This window comes from Thamnophis sirtalis, unplaced genomic scaffold, assembly GCF_051295495.1.
Source record: "Thamnophis sirtalis isolate CommonGarterSnake01/CBP01778 unplaced genomic scaffold, rThaSir2_p1.2 scaffold_7, whole genome shotgun sequence".
Classification (NCBI taxonomy): domain Eukaryota; kingdom Metazoa; phylum Chordata; class Lepidosauria; order Squamata; family Natricidae; genus Thamnophis; species Thamnophis sirtalis.
In genome coordinates this window covers 45,944,712-45,959,650 of record NW_028261387.1, presented here as the reverse complement: position 1 = coordinate 45,959,650, position 14,939 = coordinate 45,944,712, and positions in this window count along the sequence as shown.

Below are 14,939 nucleotides of genomic sequence, written 5' to 3'. Positions count from 1 at the left end.
AATCTTTCCAGTATAGCATGATCACTACTTACAATTATACATAGCGTTCAAATCATCCCACTCTTATACACTAAATACATTATTGTCCTTTATATATCATATGATCAAGAACTTTATTTCATAGCAAAAAACTTTCATAACAATGACTATAACTTTCTAGTAGTACATAAATAAACAATTTCATTTCCAAGTTTCCAACCATTGGTAAAACAAATCCCATACCTTATAAAATTGTTCATCCTCCTGTTCTCTAATTTCAAATGTAAGTTTACTCATTTCAGCACATTCCATTATTTTCCAAATAGTTTCCTCCCGTGTTGGTATTTTCTCATTTTTCCAATTTTTTGCAAATACAATTCTAGCAGCTGTTAAGACATTTACAATCAAATATTTCAAGTCTTTATTGTATGTTTCTGGTATGATTCCCAATAAAAAAAAGTTCTGGTTTTAAGTCTATGTGTTTATGTATCATTTTCTCCAACCACATGTAGATTTTAGTCCAATATCTTTTAGCTTCAGTACAAGTCCACCACATGTGGTAGTATGAGCCCAGCGTCTGATGACATTTCCAGCTGAACCTTTTGAAATTATGAAAGAAGTAGCATTTCTTTTTAAGAGCTTGTACTTTGCCCTATGTTGGATGTTTAGAAGAGCTTAAGAAAAAAGTGACTAAATCCATCAGCAATATCTGATCTCATTTTCCATGCCTACAACATTTATCCACATGGGATTATTCTGACTGCAGCCTGTAATTAATGCTTATTTCCACAATCAGGCAGAGGTTTGTGAGCCATGCCAACTTCCAATCCTATCCCCACCCATTGTCAACCCTGATGCATTCCCGCCAAACTGCCCACATTTCCATTCCATCTGCCCCAAGCCAATTGCACTGGCTCTGGAGTGGAGTGGAGTGACCCCCAGCTCCTGCAAATTAATTGTGCAGCCTTAATTAAAATTAAGTAATTTTTCATTTGTGGCTGAGCCGGTGCTTTCCTAATGATTTATTAAAGCGAGCCACGGGTAAATTAGTCACACTCTGACTGTCGTTTCTGTGTGATAGATGGGGTGGAACGAAGTGAGCACAGCAAAGGAGGGATGCAGGGCACCAGGACATACGTAGCATGGCTGACCTTTCCCCTTCAAACAGGCATCTCTTTCTCTCCTGGCTCTTGCATATAATTGAATGGATCCGGCTTCTAAGGTTGTCTTCCACTACTCGGTGGCTCTGAGCAATTTCTTGAAGGGTTGATACTCTCCTATTACAGTTGTTGCATCCACTTTGGATGCGACCAAGGAAAAGGTTATTTCAGCTCTGAAAGAAAGGACAGCTGTGGGCTGCTCCTCCTCTAGGACAAAAATTCTTACTTCTCAGCAAAGGTGACTTTTTAACCTAGTTTGTAGACCATTGGATACTATTGCAATGTATCTTTGAATACAGTATATTTCATATGCTGGATTATTTTTCCCTTGCATTCATTACACTTCATCCGGATGACGATTCAGAAAATGCTTACCTTTCATAAATAATAAATTGCATGGCATCAGACAGATTTGTAATAGCAGCATTCAAGTCCTAACTTGAATGCACAATTGACCTGGACATTAGATGTAAACGAATTCACATAAATATCTTGTATAACAATATATATCTAATCTTTATTAGTTTCAGTTTTACTCAAGACACAACTAAATTGATCAATCATGTGCTGTCACATCAGTGTTAATTCTTAGCAACCAAATAAATATACCTTCTCTAGGACCTTCTCTATACTCAACTTGTCCCTTTAGGTCTTCCAGTGATGCACTCATTATCACTCTGACTGGATCTATCCACCTTGCCGTTAATCAGCCTCTTTTTCTCTTTCCTTCCATCTTTCTCAGTATTATAGACATTTCCAGACAGCTAGGTCTGTTTATAATGTGTCCAAAATATACCTGAGCCTGGTCTTTTGTGCTTCACATGAGAATCCTGGATTGATTGATTCTGTAATCTGTTTCGTTTGTTTACTTAGCTACCCATTGTATTTTCAGGAGTTGTCTCCCATACCAAAGTTCAAAATTGTCAGTATGCTTTCTATCCTGCTTCTTCAAAGTCTAGCTTTCATTTCCATAGAAAGTCACAGAGTCTGATGTTTGAAGATATAGACATGTCACAATAGATGAATATCTTTTTTTCAAACCCTTCATTGCTACTTGATCAAGTGCTAGTCCTGTTGTGCATTTCTTTACTTCTGGTTGTTTGACTGTTCATAGCTGAATTTAAAAGGCAGAAAGGATCTACTGTTTCAGTATGTTCATTGTCATTTCTGTATTATTTGCTGTACTTGTGATTAATTCTGCTTCTTTATATTTACACTCATAGTTAATCTAGACCTTGCACATCATTTACATATTTAACAATGACTGTACTGTCATCAGCATCAATGTTTCTTTCTCCAGTTTTAAAGTGATGCTAATTTCTGCCAATCCAGCCCATGAATAAGGAGACAGAATATTTCATTTACTCCTTTGCAACTGGAGTGAATCTGTTTCCCCATGTTCCATCCAATCCTGCATATAGCAGTGTCCCCAACCTTTTGGGCACGAGGGACCAGTTCTGAGGAGAAAGGTTTTTCCATGGAACAGATGGGTTTTGTGTACTGCCTGCATCCTGTGAATGGGTCTTTGCTTGTTTGTGCAGCCCGGTGGCTGGCCTAACCTGGAGTAGTACTGGTCCATGGACCAGGGTTTGGGCCCCCTGGTATATAGCGTCACAGCAGGACAACCAGCACTTCTGGCATTCCCATTTCCCTAGGAGTATTCTACATCTTGATATGGTGAACTCAATCAAAGCCTTTCTATAACCAATGAAGAACATATTAACATTTGGGGAAGCATGCTTTGGCTTTCTCAATTATGCAGTTGCTATCAGCAATAAAGTTTCTTATTCTTTGCCTTTTCTAAAACCAGCATTTTCCTTTCCAGCATCTCCCTTTCTATATAGGGCTGTCATATGCATTGAATGATTCTAAGCATTATCTTGGCTATCATTTGAAAGTTAAGAATATTATACAATAATTTGCTCACTTTGTTAAGTCTTATTTCTATTGCATTGGTGCATGGACCAATGCACCTTTCAGTCTGTTGGCTGCTGTGTCATTCTCTAGATTTGCTAGCATAATTTTGTTAGAACCTTTGCTGATTCTTTTGCTGCTTGCCATATTTCTGTAGATATTCCATCAGAATGCTGATCTAACTTCATTTTCTAGTAATAGAATTTTTTATAAATAGGGTATATCTTCAAAGGCTTCCTGAATATTAACATCTCTATTGTACAGAATTTTAATGTACTCCTTCTACGCATTTGTTTGATACTTGGATCAATTACTCTTAGTACATTGGCATGTTTTAGCATATCAATTAAAGGTTGTAACCTCTCTCTGAGTTTAGAGATCTTTTGAAAGACTTTTCTTGTTTTTCTGTATCTGTTTCCATCTTCAGTGTCCTTACAAAAGTTGTAATGCTGACTCCCTGTCTGTAATGCTGATTCCTGTGACTGTCTCTTAAATCCTTTGTTAAATTCCTTCCTGATACTTTTTTTTCCTTTCTGGTTTTTGGCTTCTCTTCCCCTCTTGGCAATTTTTACTCTTTATTCTAACATCCAGCAATTTTCTTTTGTTTCTTGGTCTGTGGCAGTCTCTTTTCAAATTCATCCTAATAAATCCTTCTTTGATTTCGTTCCACAGTTCCTCTGGCTCCCTATCCTGTGATTCAGAATTTCAATATGATTTCTGATTCTTTCTTTGCAACTAGTAAATGTATGTTAAATTTCATACTACAGAAACTGGTTAGCTTCATTCTTTCACTGTTGCTTGACAGGAAGTTGCACATGAGCAGTTTGTGAACTATTCCATAGTCAGCCTCTAGCCTCTAGCCACTGTTGTAACAGCTCTTCCCTCTTCTTATGCCAACAATATAGTCAATTTAAAAAAGAAATTCCATGTATTCCATCTGCTCATGTCCATACATATAGGCATTGTTTTGGTTGTTTGAAGAGCATTAACAACGAAGAAATAATTGGGCTGGCAGGATTTGATAAATCTTTCTCCCATTTCATTTCTGTTTCCTAGGCCATACAACTATCTTTCCTCCTTACTTCTTCCAACTTAAACATTTCAGCCTCTAGTCATGCACACAGCATGTCTTCTGTATATGTTCTGTCACCTTCAGATTAAAGTTGACCATAAAAACATGTCAATTTCTTCTTCTTTTGTATCACTAGAGGGAATATTAATTTAGGTAGTCATCATATTAAAGGATTATCTCACTGGTATGATGTGGTCACTGAATGCATCTGTATCCAAGTACTGTCTTTATTATTTCCTTTCTGACCATAAACGCAATCCCATTCCTTGTTTGGCCTTTGTTTTGTTTGGGTCTTGGCCAGTAAACAGTGTGATCTTCTGACTGAAAGGGTTACATTCCAATCCATTTTAATTCATGGATGCTAAAGATGTTAATGTGTGGTTGATTCATGCAATCTTTCTGTTGAGCTTTCCTGTGCTCTACTGTTTCCATCCCATTTTCCCTGCATAATTCTGCCTTTGTAGCTTTGGATTGTCTTTTCCTGCCTGTCAATAACAGGAACTAGATATCCTAAAGGCTTTAATCCCTGTCACCCCATAAACACAATGATTTTAAATATCTGTTTGCATTTAATGTGTAAGGCCTTTTTTTAAAAAAGAGCATATAAAACAATGACCTTGTGAGAGAGGAAAAAAGTAATTGAATTGCCATGGATGGAAGAACTATTTAACCCTCTCTGCCATAAGGAAGGCAAATCAAGGAAAATTCCTGCTCTTCTGCAACTTAGGGTGATATTTTAAAGTCATTTCTGGACAGGGAAGACTTAGCTACAATAGTTTATGTACTGGCAACCTTACAGATTAAATATATAATGCATACTAGGTAATGCTGATTTCATACATGGTACAAATATAATAGCTATTGCAAGATGTATCTACTAGGTTGCTGTGTGTTCAGTCTAACCTCAGCTTTATTACAGTTCTGCATTAGCTGCTGATCAATTGTATAAGATTTTGTATTAACTAATTACACCATAAAACAGATAATGTCTTACCCAAAGAATAACTTTCAAACTAACTAACAACCCTGACTGCTGCAAACCTTGAAAAATGTTCTCCTGTTCATGTTTGCACCTTTTTGGATATTCACTGGGCTTCATTATTGGGAAATCCAGAATGCAGAATACTTCTTTCAAAAGGAGAAAGCAGATATCGTCACCTTATTTCTATTGAGGTCCATGCTTTTATTTATCTGGCTGGATGAGTTTTCCCTATTATAGTCCTGTCTTACTCATGGCCAACTGATTTGTTTTGTATCAATATAATAAATAGTAAGATTTAAATGAGCTTTATTTTAACTTATGTACATTGTCTATCTTGTTTCCCTGAAAATAAGACCTCCCCGGATAATAAGCCGAATCTGGCTTTTGAGCGCATGTGCTAAAATAAGCCCTCCCTGAAAATATTGCAACACAGCAGCAGTCATGTGGTGACGCCGCCTCCTGCACCTAAAAAATAATAAGACCTCCCCGAAAATAAGGCCAAGCGCTTATTTCGGAGGTCAAAAGAAAATAAGACCCTGTCTTATATTCGGTGAAACATGGTGGTGCTGCAGTGTTTGAAAAGCAGTGTAGAAGGATTTCTGGTAATTAAGTTATGCCGTGGATATGAATGGAGAACTTTTTCAAAATACACCACTCTGGAGAATGAAATTTTCTCAGCCGCACATCAGTGGATGAAAATGGTACTTTTTCACTCTGTAGTTGCTATGAGCCTTAGCCCACCACAAGTGCAACTGCCATTAAAAGACTATTTAGCAACATGCATGGTTAGGTCTTCAATTCTCCCAGGCTTTGAGGCCCCAGCAGGAGTGATAGCAATCTCACTGCTGGCAGAATAGTCTACATAGCATCTTTGCATCTTAGCGTGAGATTCTTTCTCTACATCCCACACTCCTGCCTTTGTGTTCATGCAATGAATATTTAGTGTGGGAAGAGCCTGAACAGATGCATTGTCAGAGCACTTTAATTTTTTAAAAGGAAAAAATTAATCAGTCTGTGGAATAAATGTAAAAACTGATCTGCGCTAGAAGTAACCTCTACTACACTAACAGGGACAGACAACCTAAACAGTACAAAGGAGGCTCATGATTAGCACATAATGGGTAGGAAATAGAGTGGCTAGCTTTTCAGTCCTCCGTCTGAAAGCCATCAAAAGATCCTTCCACTGTTGACTTTCTTTCTTCCAGTTCTTGTGTTTGAAGGGAGTGGGGTTTCTGAAACAAGGAAGGGATGGAGGGCCCTCAAAGCTGCCCATTGAATAATAGCACCTGGGCAGACTGCATAGGCAAGTGCCCAAGTCACAGTGCTCATCCTCACAGCCAAACCCCAGCCCTGAGTCAGCAAAAAAAAACAACCTAAATCAAGTTTTTCTGGTCCTACTGGCATGAGGTTCAGGGAGCATAGAGGCCGCATCCATGGATTAGTGGATTTCCTCAACTTTATTTCCTTTATTTATACTCCCCATCAAATGTCACCAGCCAGCCAGAAAACATCCATCAATCACTTTCTTTCAGTGGAATGGGGCTGGGATGGGATGAGTTTTGCCACATGGCTACAGATGCAGATTTAACACCCTCCTTAGGATCAAAAATCACTTTGAGTTTGCACATGTGTTTTGTTTGGATGCATTCCAGGGGTTTAGTGCTATTCCGGAAAAACAGTAAACCCATGTTCCAAAGCAGCCTAAACAGCATGTTGCAGGCATGGAGGGGATGCGCTATGATGAAACAGACATATTTTTTATCTTTAACTTAACTGTGCAACCTTCCTCAAACTGCTGTTAGGCTGATCCAGGTCTCTAATGTGGGAATTGGCTCAGAGAGTGATGGGTACAAAGGGGAAGTCCAATTCAAAAGAAATGGACTCTTACTGCCCAAACCAGAAAGGTCCTGGAGGGTGATCCCCAGGATATGCTGCACCAACCTAAAATATCCCATAGGATCTGGGGCAATTCCTATTATAGGAGTAATCTGCCTGCATCAGCATCAGAATGGGTTATAAAGCATGCCAGATTGTATTGGGTAAGAGCAACAATATTGCTTTAAGACTGAAGCAGCTAAGCACGACTTATGATTGCCTCTGGTATGGATGTGTAGGAAGTTATCACCCAGCCCTCTCCCAGAAAAATGAAACATCCTAGGAAATATTGAAAAGGCAGAATATTTCTCTGGATGTGAAAAGGGGAGAAGCATGTTTTATAAAGAGAGAATAGCTTCCTGCTACTGGTTCCGCCAAACCGGTCCAAAACGCACGCATGAGTGAACCAGCAGTAAAGTTGGCCAGAACCCACCCCTGCACTGAACTACACCTAGCCACCACACAATGGTTTAATGACCACAACTGGGAGAGTTAGGATTGAGAGAAGCTGTCATGTGATACAAGGGTGTGTTGCTGCCGGCGTTACTGCCCATTCGGTGAGTGCACAATTTTGCTCTGCGCATATGCACATTTGACCATAAATGCAATAAAAATGCTCTGCAGATGCGCAGAAGCAAAAAACAAGATGGCACCGCTGGGAGAACCGGTTTGGGGGCATGGCAGGCCTGGGTCGCTGCCGGTTCCAGCAACCCAGGCCACCAAACTACTACTGGTTCCGCCAAACCGGTCCAAAACGGTAGGAACCCTCCACTGATGTGATACCTTGCTTCATGACTGTTTCACTCAGCAACCAAGATTATGATCCCAATTGTGGTCCTTAAAGCAGTGTTTTTCAACCTTTTTTGTGCAAAGGCACACTTTTTTCATGAAAAAAATCACGAGGCACACCACCATTACAAAATGTTAAAAAAAATTAACTCTGTGCCTATATTGACTATATATAAAGTAATTTTCCCACGGCACACCTTACACTAGTGTGCCGCGGCACATTGGTTGAAAAACACTGCCTTAAAGGAGGGCTACCTGTAGTGGGAAAGCAGCCTTTTAAATTTAAGATAGGATTGAGAAGATGCGCTGAATTTGCAGATTTTAGGTGATGTAAAAAAAAATTCCTGCCCAATTAGCAGTTCAAAAGCATGCAAATGCAAGTAGATGTATAAGTACAACTTTGGTGGGAAGGTAACAGCATTCTGTGCATCTTTGTCATATAGCTATGGCCAGATGATCATGGAAATTGCTTTCGGACAACTCTGGCTCCCTTGGCCAAGAAACAGAGATGAGCACCGTGCCCTAGATTTGGACACAACTGACAGGGCAACTTTTACCTCTTTTTTTTTAAAGATTATATATAAACCCAGTGAAATAATGATGGTGGGCAGCATCACAAAATTTCATGCGTTGCTTAGGAAGGTTGCAAAATCATGGTTGTTTGAAGAAACTATTCCTATTCCTAAAAGTTATCACAACTGTTGTCAAAGGCGGCTTTTTAAGAAGAAATCTGTGTGAACGTTCATGTATGGAGACAGAATATTTGCCTCTAGATGATGGGAACCTGAAGCGGCTGGCCACAGCTCACTTTCCCAAAACCTGCTGTCTACTCTGCACATTGGGCTGCCTGGAACCTTCCCCTCTCTCTGCCTGTTTTGATTACCATTCTGTCACTGTAAGCAATGCTGATGAGAGCACAGCACTGTCAGTTGTGAAATATGGCATTAGACAGCTTAATGGCACAGAACTCCTGCAGCATTACTGTTTGAGAAACCCCATTAGCTGACTGATAGAAATGTAAGATTATAAAATAACTATTTATTTTGAGCCCAGTGATACGATTGCAGAGACAGAGATAGCAGAGGGAAAGGTTGCCCTTTTGAGGAATAGCAATGGGCAGGCAAACAGATGGACCAGAGTGAAACATTCTTGGCGGAAGACACCACTATGCCTCTGAATGCTGCCTCTAAAATTCACTAGGTTCCAACAGGTGTGCAGGTATTGTCTAGTTCAGTGATATTTAACCTTTTTGTCGAGGTGTGTCAAAAGTGGGGGGGAGCATGAGGGGGTCACGCACGTGCGTGCCATAATTCAATGGCCTCCCCACACACATGTGCGCACAACAGCACCACCCTCGCCTCACCCCCGCATGCACACAGGCCTCACTGAAGCCTACGGTTTGTGCGTTGGGCCGTTTTTCACCCTCCACAGGCTTCAGGGAAGCCTCCGGAGGGCAAAAAATGGGCAAAAATCAAGGCCAAATATCAGCTGGCCAGCACACGTATGCATGCTGGAGCTGACAGGGCAATGCCTCACGTGCCCTCAGAAATGGCTCCGCAAGCCACCTGTGGCACGCGGGCCATAGATCAGTGTTTCTCAACCTTGGCAACTTGAAGACGTCTGGACTTCAACTCCCAGAATTCCCCAGCCAGCGAATGCCAAGGTTGAGAAACACTGCCATAGATTCACCGTCACAGGTCTAGTTCAACATATATCTTCAGTAAATCACTACTTTCTGGACTACAGGTTTCTGGACTAAAATCAGGGCTGAGCAATATTTACGTGACTACACATTTGATTTAGACAGAATAAGAGCCATGGATAGCAAATGGGTTGACATGACATGTATACAATTTCCCCTTTTTCTATCTTGGGGACCGTACACTGAAGGCTTTCCTTTTTTTCTTCGTTTTATTTATCCTACTCTAGATCTTACTATAACCGTTTTATTATGATTCCCACCTATAAACAATGGGAAATCATTTATTTTTAACAAACATAGCACCAAAATCTGTCCCTGAGAGAAAAGCAAACTACACATGTACTTCCATAGGTATGAGGAATTAATACTTAGTCCAAAAATAACAAGACTAGATTTTGTCACAAGACATCAATCCATCTGCAATTAGCTCACTTCACAAACGGATCTCTTGTTTTAGCATTGGCAGATGAACTTAAGGACAGGCCTTCCCAACAGACCATGGCTGAGAATCATATTGTGGAATTCCCTTTGATTGATGTTCAGCGGAGACCTTGGGGTGAAAAAGAGACAGGAGAATCTATGACTAGTAAATCAATGTTGTATGACAAAGGACTGGAAGCAGCCTGCTCAGACAGGTGCTACAAGAATAGTAATGAGTGAAGTGCAGTCACTAGAGAATGAGAGTAATTATCTGTGTTTTACTGTTCACACATTGCTGCTAGGTTAAAGCTGTGGTATGGCTGACTGTCTTTTGTGAAGTTAATCAGCTGCATGTGGCCTTATTTCTCTAACTTACCGAAACCACACACACACTGCTCAATCTTCACATTCTCTTGTTGTTTTGAGTGATGGAAATTGTATTCCAAACATAATCTAAATGGGCAAAAGGCCACAGTAGCTGAGTGCAATCCTATGAAAATAAATGTGGGATTTTTTTTCTGAATGTTTGCAAATCTTTGCTAGTTAATATTATGGGCCCTTCAAGTGTGTGCATCAGTGTAGGTATGTCCATATGCCCTTTGATTATCAGACGTTCATAAAGAAAGCTAAAAAAACAGGACAGAGTCAGATTTAGGAAAGAGAGGGACAATTTGAATAGAGCGGTCAAGTCTAAATAGAAATTAAGTAGAACCAACTCAAGGGCATCAGGCATAGCACACTAAATTAAAGTGGAAACCCACTAAAGGACAATCAGGACCAGGGATAGCTCCAATACCACCCCCTGTATGGTAAAAGACGGCTGAAACCATACAGTGAAAGCTACCGTTTGAATGAAGTGAGCTTCCCCAGGGAGAAGCCAGTTGGATTGCTGAAGGGCCCTCATCTAATTTCCAATTTCCATGAGACTGGAGAGATATGAAATCTACCATAATTTCATTCTAAAAATCAGAATATAATGGCAAGTCTGCATCATCTAAGCCAGAGGGACTGTCCATTCCCCAAGGAAGCAATCTCAGCAATATTGTTGTCAGAGTTTTCTGCTACATGATGAAATGTCTAAAAGCCTTGAATCATGGCAGTGCATATGTGAAAGACAGTTGTGAATAATTTGATCAGACGCTGCTTCTCTTTGAAACTCAAAGTAGCACTCAAATAGGCATCATAGATCATGTCGCTGAATGTGTAATTGTAACCCTCAGAATGGTAAGATATAGGATAAAGAGAAACTTGTTTGTGTTATATGTGAGGATATTCTGCTATATTAATGGCATCAGAAGAGAAAAATATATTGGGAGGGACAAAACTTGAACATTGGGCACTATCTAATAAAATGAAATTCAATGGTGAAAAGAGTAAGGTGCTACATTTAGGCAAGAAAAACAAATGCACAGGTACAGTATAGGTGGTACCTTGCTCAACAGTAGTAACTGTGAAAGGGATCTTGGAGTCCTAGTGGGCAACCATTTAAATATGAGCCAGCAGTGTGCAGCAGCTGTCAAAAAAGCCAACACAGTTCTAGACTGCATAAACAGAGGATCGTAGAATCAAGATCACGCAAAGTGTTAATACCACTTTATAATGCCTTGGTAAGGCCACACTTGGAATACTGCATTCAGTTTTGGTCGCCACAATGTAGAAAAGATGTGGAGACTCTAGAAAGAGTGCAGAGAAGAGCAACAAAGATGATTAGGGGACTGGAGACTAAAACATATGAAGAACGGTTGCAGGAACTGGGTATGTCTAGTTTAATAGAAAGAAGGACTAGGGGAGACATGATAGCAGTGTTCCAATATCTCAGGGGTTGCCACAAAGCACCCCTGAGATATTCTCCAAAGCACCTGAGGGCAGAACAAGAGGCAATGGGTGGAAACTAATCAAGGAGAGAAGCAACGTAGAACTGAGGATAAATTTTCTGACAGTTAGAACAATTAATCAGTGGAACAGCTTGCCTCCAGAAGTTGGGAATGCCCCAACACTAGAAGTCTTTAAGAAGATGTTGAATAGACATCTGTCTGAAATGGTATAGGGTTTCCTGCCTAGACAGGGGGTTGGACTAGAAGACCTCCAAGGTCCCTTCCAACTCTGCTATAAAAAAAATATTAGTTGGACTAACAGTTGGATCGTTCTTGAATATGAATATTAGAAGAAACATCTGTATCACTAACTCTGAGGAAGAACAAGCTAGCTAGTGGGCAAGTGATAGTTTGACTGTCATACAACTGCAACTCCAGCAACTTCTATCTCCCAGAATCAACAATCTATGACAGTGTGCTGGCTGGGGAATTCTGGGAGTTGAAGTCCACACATCTTAAAAGTAGTCAACGTTTAGAAACATTGATCTAAAGTAACTATTTCTTTAAAGTAAGATGGATACTGCACTGTAATCTTTCTGTGCATCACTGGAATGAATCCTTTCCATGCATTACTATTGGTTTGTGGCTGACAGTTGATTCGCTTCTGCTTCCATTTTGCATCCTATAACATAGGCTGTGCTCGTTAAAGGTCCATGTGATTTAACAAATATTAGCCAGAGGGATGTGCAAGTATTGTGGGTTCCTTGTGGAAGGTTGTAGGCAAGAATACTACCCAATTTTATTGCAGTGACAATTTCTTTTATCATAGCTATGCCAGAAGTGAGTATTAAAAAAATTAGTGAAAAAAGAGGATGACAACAAGGAAAATTATTAAGAGAGGAGACTTTTTCATATATAAATGTGAAAAAATTGATATAAATATTAATAGGGGGCACGGTCTGAGTAGAGTACTGCTTCATATCCTTTAGTGTCATCCAGACTTTTACACACCATAAATGGCACCATAACTAGAAGGATGGTTTAGTTCCATTTTCAAGTCATACTGCAAATTCCTCCAGTGTTAGAAAAGACAGCTATCTCAGTGAAATCTTGTCATACTAGCTAGTCGATTTGCAGTGCTCTCAGAGCTATGTCAAATAAAACATTTTTTTGAATATAGAGTAGTAGAATTATTCTCTTATGGTGGAAAAAATACATGTCTTGAGTGGACCCAATAATGTATCATGAGCACACCCCCTTCTATAAGTTTGAGGCACTTTCCATAAAGAAATAGATTCACTAATTGCTTGCTACATACAAATCAAAGTGAAATGAAACCCATGAAGTAGATCTCAATTCTGTTTGAATCAAACAGAACGAGAAACAAAGAAGGAAGGAAGGAAGAAAGGAAGGAAGGCGTTGCAGGAAAAACAAATCACAGGAGGTCAAGATATCTTTGCTTCCCTACACTAATTTCCACCATCATCTGGCAGTTGGTCTACAGCTATTTGTGGTGTGCCTTTTCCATGACAGAAAGCCTGGGGAAAGTGATGAGCGTATCTGAAACATTTGACAGCAGAGGGCAAGTTGTAACAAGTAATTAAAGGGAAATTAAAGTTTTACTTAGGATTTTTCAAACTAATTATTGCCTTTCTCCAAAGATATTGTAACTCCAATGATAGACACAACAGAGAATATCCTGTTATTTCTTAGCTTTATAGGCAGTGGCATGAGCTGGATGCTACAAAGATGGTTGAACCGGTCAGGCAAATACTTCACTTCAGCAGCATGTGCAATGGAAATACAACCCCCTAAGCTGTTCTGTCTGCCACTTAATCAAAGCCACCCATCTTACAGAAATATCAGTGATGGTGTCACAGATTGATACAGCTGCCCAAATGATGAGAGCCAGTAGAAAAAATAGACTTGCAATGGTGGGTTAAACCACTTTTGGGTTAATATATAACAGACTTATAATAAAGTCAATGGGGGAGGCTAGCAAAGGGATGATAGAGCACTTCCTTTTTGAAACATTAAATGCTTGTAACTATACTATAGGGCAGGGCTCCCCAACCCCTGGTATATGGACCAGTACCAGTCTGCAGCCTGTTGGGAACTGGACAGCACAAGTGGTAGGCAAGTGTGTAGAACTCTATTTGCACATGCACAGGATTAGATTGCATGCACGAAACCATCCTCTCCCTCTCCTGCCACTGCCATCTGCCAGTGGTCCTCAGAACTGGAAAGATTGGGAACCACTGCTCTAAAGTAAAGGTAAAGGTTTCTCTCGCATATATGTGCTAGTTGAATATCTACCATTGGATTTGTAATTATTCTTTTTCCCATTTGCCTGACCATATGTGAATAAAATGTGCCTTATCAGTGAAACAGAAGCAAGTACTTCTGTTTCAATCTGCCTGTTGAATTTTTCATAGCCACCTTGTAAGGACAGCCATGTTAATCTCTTGTAGCAGAACATCAGGATTGTGCTAAGTCAGCCAACACCTTCATGGCTGGCTTGGAACCATGCTTTCTCAACTCTTGTGCCCAAAGTCCTCTCTTGCACAGTACTTGAGATTCATGGATGACATTTTCATCTGGACCCAAGGAAATAAAGCTCTCATCAAACTACATCATGACTTCAACAATTTTCATCCCACAATCAACCTCAGACTAGACCTTTAGAACAAGCCTACTTTCTTGAAGTAAATCTACACAAAAACAAATATCATGTTCTACAGAGAACCTATGGATTGCCAGCCATCTCCATGTTTCAACTTCCACCCAGAACATACCACTAAATCTGTCACTTATAGTTAAGCTCTGTGTTACAACCACATTTATTCTAACCCACATCATAGAGATGCTAAATTGAATGAATAAAACCAGATATTCAGGATACTCACCCAATAAGATCAATAGAAAGTTAGCAGAGCCAGACTGATTATCAGAGAAGATCTATTAAAAGAGGACTACAAAAGCAACACAACAGAACACCGCTAGTTGTCACTTACAACTCAAATCACTCATATTATTAATAAACTACAGCCCATATTGGACAATGACCTTGCTCTTTCTTAGATGTTGGGTAGCAGGCTTATACTTGTTTGCAAGCAACCACTTAGTCTGAAGCAAATTCTCACAAGCAGCAAGAAAGGACAAGGATGACAGGACACACCTTTCAACATTCCAGGATAGTCTTTTGCAGATATGTAAATGACTGTTTGGAAAA